The sequence below is a fragment of the Pelobates fuscus genome, chromosome 9 (genome assembly GCF_036172605.1).
Source record: "Pelobates fuscus isolate aPelFus1 chromosome 9, aPelFus1.pri, whole genome shotgun sequence".
Taxonomy (NCBI): domain Eukaryota; kingdom Metazoa; phylum Chordata; class Amphibia; order Anura; family Pelobatidae; genus Pelobates; species Pelobates fuscus.
Genome location: NC_086325.1, coordinates 110,148,109 through 110,155,734, shown reverse-complemented (window position 1 = coordinate 110,155,734; position 7,626 = coordinate 110,148,109).

Below are 7,626 nucleotides of genomic sequence, written 5' to 3'. Positions count from 1 at the left end.
AAACAGAGGAAAATAATAGTGTAATACAGTTTATAACAGTGCAAATATTTGTGCTGGGTAACTATAGGAAAATCACTCACATAGGGTAGAGCTATAAAAGAGCTCTACTTTGTTCAGCGTGGACGGTATAATCCCCGTCTAAGGATACAAGCTGGTACAGATGATTTTGATCCTCCAGATGAGAATATAAAAAATAAAAGAGAGAGACACTCTGATAGTGTAGTAAGTACTGTAAATCCAGGATAGTTAAATAAAGGTATTGTACTTACAATTTGTAGAGCAAGACCTGCTCTAGTGATCACAGCATGGGTGGTACTATCCCCACCTAAGGATATGATGGAACCAGGTAGTCTATTTTACCTGCATTTCGATGTCCTGCTGACTACCTGGTTCCATCATATCCTTAGGTGGGGATAGTACCACCCATGCTGTGATCACTAGAGCAGGTCTTGCTCTACAAATTGTAAGTACAATACCTTTATTTAACTATCCTGGATTTACAGTACTTACTACACTATCAGAGTGTCTCTCTCTTTTATTTTTTATATTCTCATCTGGAGGATCAAAATCATCTGTACCAGCTTGTATCCTTAGACGGGGATTATACCGTCCACGCTGAACAAAGTTGAGCTCTTTTATAGCTCTACCCTATGTGAGTGATTTTCCTATAGTTACCCAGCACAAATATTTGCACTGTTATAAACTGTATTACACTATTATTTTCCTCTGTTTTATTATTTCAAGGTATTTTACCAACTCTCCCCTCAGAGGTGTATGTACGTATTACCCTTGGGCGCAGTATACGCCATATTTTATATATTTAGGTGATAGGATGTGGTGGAACTTTTGATAGTAGAGGTTGGAGAATCCGTCTGGACCTGGTGCCTTATTTTGTGGCAGGGTTTTAAATGTTTCTTCTATTTCCTGTGTTGTTATGGGGGCTGACAGTGTTTCGATCTGGGTGTTTGATAAAGTCGGTAGGTGGATGTCTTCTAGGTATTTTTGTATGTCCTCGCTACTCGGTTGGGCTATTTGGGTGGACTGTTCAAGATTATATAGCTCTCTATAGTATGACGCGAATGCGTTGCTTATGTCCACAGGTGATATAACTTTTTTGTTTTCTTGGTCTACTATGTACTGTATCCTACTATTTACAGCTCTGTGTTTAAGCCTGGATGCCAGCAATTTACTTGCTTTATTGCCTTGTGTGTACTGTTGCTGGTTAAGTTTGCGTAAATTTTAGCTTACCCTCTGTAGTGTGTGTTCTTTGATTTTGTCTTGTAGGTCCTTAATTTGTGCTTGCAGTGTGTCACTTTGGAGTGTTTTGTTTTGGTTAGTAATGTCGGTCAGTTGTTTGTTCCAGTCTAACCATTGTGTTTGGGTGCTGTGTTTGATTTGGGCCGCCTTTTGTATCAGTAGGCCTCTTATGACCGCTTTATGTGCTTGCCATATTGTGTGCATCGCTAATTGTTCAGAATTATTCTCGTCAAAACATTGAGTGAGTTCTTCTGTTATGAACTCCACAAATTGCGGGTTGTGTAGTATGGATTCATTTAGCCTCCATGGGCTTTTGTGCTTATAGTCATATTGGTCTTTTATCGTGAGTGTGATGGCGGCATGGTCCGACCAGTGCTTATGGCGCTGTCGGCTAGTTGATCTAAAAATTTTCTATGTATGTGAAATCTGTCAATTCTAGTGTATGTTTTGTGTGGGGCTGAGTAGTAAGTGTAATCTCTTTGATTTGGGTTGAGTAGTCTCCACGTATCATAAAGTTGGTGTTCATCTAGCAGTTTCTTGTAGTTGTTACATGCCTTGCTTTGTTTTGCTTTGTATGTGGAGGTCAATTGTGCTGTGGTGTCTTGTTGGGGATCTATGATATGGTTAAAGTCACCACACAAAATCATCATTCCTTTTTGTATTGACGTCACTTTTGTTAGAAGTTTGTGCAGAAAGTTCCTTTGGTTGTTGTTGGGAGCATAGGCCGTGACTATGGTATACAGTATGTTATTGATAGTGCACACCAGAATTACGTATCTGCCCAGAGGGTCTAAATGAGAGTCATGGTGTGTAAATGCCACTTTGTTACTAATTAGTAGTGATACTCCTTTAGATTTGTGTCCCGTGACTGCATGGTTTTGGTGTGGAAAAAGATCAGGCCTAAGAGTCGGTCCCTTCCTGAAATGTGTTTCTTGGAGGCATATTATCTCTGCTTGGTATCGTTTAAGGTCTGTAAAGAGGCAATGGCGTTTGTATGGGTTGTTCAACCCTTTAACGTTATGGAAGTATATTTTCATGGTGTTCTAATTTTTTTTTTTTGTGCTCTTTGTTTTTTGTCGATTTCCTTTTGCTCTGGCTAGTCCCTGAGTGGTTTGGTAGGGAAGTTTCGGCTGCTCTCTTTGTTGGTACAGGATTTTGTAGGTATCCAGGACATGTGCTTCTATGGTTGGGTTTACCCTGACACTGTGGGGTGTGGGTGAGGGGTAAGGTAGGGGGTGAGTAACTGGGGGATAACTGGCATTTAACATAACTGCAGTTGTCACTACTAATACCCAAAATTGGGCTTGGTCACTGCACGCCGTGACCTTGTGGGGGCGTGTCGTTTGTTTTGCAATTTTACAGGTGTGTTGGTCGGCCCGTGTATGTGTTTGATCTATGGTGCTGTAGCTCTACCCGAGCATTGTGTAGCATTAGGGTGTGATCTAACTGTCAGGTTCTGAGAGTTAGACATTACAGTTCTTCCTTCCAATTGTTGTGTTACTGGTAACATTGGATTCGCGGGGTGTTGTGGTAGATTTTCCGTAGCGGAAAATTCCCCTTGTGGGTGGTGATGCATATATTCGTGTGTTGTGTTTTTATTCATTTTTTTTTTATACATCGTAGTCTTAACTGCTTTCTTCGATAGTCTATGGCTCCCTTGTATTCATTTCTTATTAACCACATTTAAAATTTACATTTGAAGGCCTTGGAGACCATTGAAAACTCTCAAGTCTCTCTCGTATATAACAGGTAGCATGAGCCTTAGTCGCTGATACAAAGCATGAGAGTAAACATTGTAACTTTTGTTTCTTTAAAAAACCTATTAGCTACTGTTTCATCTTCAAGTTTGATCCTAAACTTTGCTCGGCAGGATATTCACCACTGGGGTGTTAAGTGCACTTCCGCACGTTTTCAATCCCTTACTACCTTCTGTGGTAGATCTATATCTCCTACTTAAAGGGACACTATAGTCACCTGAACAACTTTAGCTTAATGAAGCAGTTTTGGTGTATAGAACATGTCCCTGCAGCCTCACTGCTCAATCCTCTGCCATTTAGGAGTTAAACCCCTTTGTTTATGAACCCTAGTCACACCTCCCTGCATGTGACTTGCACAGCCTTCCATAAACACTTCCTGCAAAGAGAGCCCTATTTAGGCTTTCTTTAGTGCAAGTTCTGTTTAATCAAGATTTTCTTATCTCCTGCTATGTTAATAGCTTGCTAGACCCTGCAAGAGCCTCTTGTATGGGATTAAAGTTCAATTTAGAGATTGAGATACAATTATTTAAGGTAAATTACATCTGTTTGAAAGTGAAACCAGTTTTTTTTTTCATGCAGGCTCTGTCAATCATAGCCAGGGGAGGTGTGGCTAGTGCTGCATAAACAGAAACAAAGTGATTTAACTCCTAAATGGCAGTGAATTGAGCAGTGAAATTGCAGGGGAATGATTTATACACTAAAACTGCTTTATTTAACTAAAGTAATTTAGGTGACTATAGTGTTCCTTTAACAGTTATTTAGTTGAACAGTTAAAGGGAAACTCCAGTGCCAGGAAAGCAATCAATTTTCCTGGCACTGGAGGGTCCCTCTCCCTCCCACCCCCCAATCCCCAGTTACTGAAGGGGTGAAAACCCCTTCAGTCACTTACCTAAGGCAGCGGCGATGTCCCTCGTCGCTGTCTCCTCCTCCGCGCCGTTTCTCCCTGTGATTCCGGTGGGCGAGACTGATCCCGCCCACCGGCCGAGGAGACCTAATGCGCATGCGCGGCAATGCCGCGCATGTGCATTAGCGCTCCCCATAGGAAAGCATTGAAAAAAGATTTTCAATGCTTTCCTATGGGGAAATGAGCGACGCTGGAGGTCCTCACACAGCGTGAGGACGTCCAGCGACGCTCTAGCAAGGAAAATCCTTGCTTCAAATCAGGAAGTGACCTCTAGTGGCTGTCTAGTAGACAGCCACTAGAGGTGGAGTTAACCCTGCAATGTAATTATTGCAGTTTATAAAAAACTGCAATAATTATACTTGCAGGGTTAGGAGTAGTGGGAGTTGGCACCCAGACCACTCCAATGAGCAGAAGTGGTCTGGGTGCCTGGAGTGTCCCTTTAAACATTTAGACGATAAACATATATATGCTCTTGCTTTCGCTAAGATTAACGTAAAACCAAGGTGGTTTGTGCATTGGTTATGAGTATAGAAATATAGATATACAATTATAAAATATAAAATTATGTGCTAAACATAGTCTTTATAGCTCTTGTACTTATGTGCTTATCTGTGCAGTCAAACCCTTAGTTGTTCCGTCCTCGATTTCTTGTAGTCTGCGGGTTATCGGATCATTTGCGCTGCTTTTTCCAGTCAGGCGATAGCCTTTGCGCCGTCTGATCTTTCTCCGACCGCTGTGGTAACGATATTCCCCAGTTTCTTTGGGCCTTCCTGCCATCTTCTGGGGAGGTGATGGTCGTTATTATTCTGTTCCTGTGGACTAGCAGGCGCACCAAGTGTCCCCATCTGTATTCTTTGCTCTCTCAGGCAGTCTTTGCTCTCTCAGGGCTTCTGTGACATCCTTATATTCCCTGCGTTTCTGTAGCGTTAAGGCCGACAGGTCTGAGTAAATTTGTACAGACCTGTATTTTTCTGGTAAGTCTCTGCTTGACTTTGAGGCTTGCATAATGGCCTCCTTGATGTGGAAATAGTGGAGCTTTGCCAGTACATCTCTTGGCGTTCCTGCCGGCAGGAATCTTGGTTTGGCCACTCTGTGAGTTCTGTCAATTAGTAACATATCTGCAGGAAAGTCCGGTACCATGGCGTGAAAGAGGCCTGCTAGGTATTCTGGTAATTCGGGCTGTTTCACGTCTTCTGAGATGCCTCTGAGTCGTATGTTTTGACGCCTCGATCGATCTTCTAGGTCCATTATTTTAATTTGGATCTGGTTTTGTTGCTGTTCCAATCTTTGCAGTGGCGTCTCTAGGATTCATTTTTAGGGGGGGCACATGGTGGGCCAGGGACAAAAGTAGGGGGGCACATTTAACCCCGCCCTCGCCACAGTTTGACCCCGCCCCTGCCGCTTTTTAAGCCCCACCCCGACACCATGTTTTTTTTTTTTTTTATAATCCCTGGTGGTGGATTCATTATTTTCCACCAGGGATTATTAAAAAAAAAAAACATGTCCCTTGATATAGTGCCATAGTTGCCAACATTTGAGAAATTGGGACATTCAGCGCTCCCTGTACAGTGCTGCTCTCTGTATAATACATGGCTGTGTGTATAATATCCTGGGACAGTCAGTGCTCCCTGTATAGTGTTGCTCTCTGTATAATACATGGCTGTGTGTATAATATCCTGGGACAGTCAGTGCTCCCTGTATAGTGTTGCTCTCTGTATAATACATGGCTGTGTGTATAATATCCTTGGACAGTCAGTGCTCTCTGTATAGTGCTGCTCTCTGTAAATACAGATCTGTTTGTGTATAATATCCCAAGACAGAGAGCAGCACTATACAGGGAACAATGATTGTCCCAGGATATTATACAGACACAGACCTGTATTATACAGAGAACAGCACTATAGTATTATACAGATAGCTGAGCATATACCCCATGTCCCAATCTCTAGACTACAAGTACCTGTCAACAGCAGCTCCCAGATGCGTGTAACAGGGCTAAAGTGTGCGGCAGCTCACACAGATGATTCAGCGGTAAAGCGCACTTGCTGGCAGAGCCAAACTGGAAAGCAGCCCTGGAAAAAAAATGTATGCCATTCCTACAGGTCAATATATATATATATATTGTGACAGAGTCTATGGGAGGGTAATAGAAGGAAGGTATCTAGGACCCAGAATCCTCCATAGTCTATACTCATTCACCTGCCCAATTAGCAACTGCTGAAGCTTTAATTAGCAGGTCTCGGAGCAGAAAGAGTCAGATACAATCTGACCTGCAGAGAGAGAGTTGGTCTGTGCAGAGCAGCATCTAAACAATGTGCTAAAGGTTGGTGAAACCAATGCTTATTTTTGATTTGTGTAGTTTATTACCCTGGTTAGTAAGGGACATTTCTTTATGTTTAGTTAGTGCTCAAATTTGAGCTAGGATTTATTTTGTAGATTTTCCTTTCTGTTGTGCTGCAGTTTTTGAACAAACTGATTGCTGTATGGATTTTTGTGCACGCTATAAATAAACCACACCATTTTTGCACCAGAGACTGTTGTTCTATGCCTGTTAACCTAGAGGACTGTGTTGCTTTGCCCATAAAGGTCACAAGATGGTGGAGAATGCGGGCATTTAAAGGACATTTATACAGTCTGTGGGTATAGAGGCCTAAGGTACTGTGACTCTGCAAACTGAGACTGGTTGTTTGAAACAGAGGCCTGCAGGTGTGGTGTGTGTGGTATTTACCAGGTGGCTGAAAAAAAAAAAACAACAAGCAAGATGGAAGAGTTAGTAAAAGCCTTGGTACAGGCTACTACTACCCAGCAAGACACAAACCGTGTAACAGCGGCGCAGATCAGTAGCCTTATGGAGACACAGCGACAGGCTGTTGTGGTCCAACAGGAGACAAACCGCTTATTGGCCACACAAATAGACTGCATTATGGAAACTCAGCGGGAAGACAGAGACAGACTAACAAGTGCTTTGCAACAAACCATGCTGTCAAGTGTAACTACCTCTACTACGGATAGGGGGCGCCGGATTAGAGTTACTGACTTTTTACATAAAGTGAGTGAGGTTGATGACATGGAGGCTTACCTGACAACCTTTGAAAGGATTGCTACCCGAGAAGGATGGCCTCCAGGTCAGTGGGCAGGATTATTAGCCCCTTGCCTCAGTGGAGAATCACAAAAAGCGTATGATGATTTGCCTCTCAGCCAAGCACAAGACTATGACCGATTGAAAGCGGAAATACTAACACGGCTTGGAGTTACGCCTGCAGTGCGAGCCCAAAGATATAATGTTTGGGTTTATGATACCGAGAAACCTACTAGGTCACAAATGTATGACCTCTTGAGACTTGCCCAGAAGTGGCTACAGCCAGAAATCAACTCTGCTGCAGTAATCATTGAAAAGGTGGTTATGGATCGCTTCCTCAGGAGTCTGCTGATAGCGCTACGGAAATGGGTCAGTCAAGCGGATCCAAAGGACCCTGAAGAAATGATGAACTTGACAGAGAGATACCGGTTTGCTAATGAAACTCAGAGTAAAGAACCTTACCTCAACTCCAAATTGCAAGGTAACAGGATACCTTCAAAGAAGTCTAGTGGGTTTAAAGAAACCGATGGGAAAAAAGATTCTGTACAGACCCATAGACAGACTGACTACCTGGAAAATTGGGTACCCAGGTTCCAAACCCGGCCACAAGAGATTGGACATATTGCACG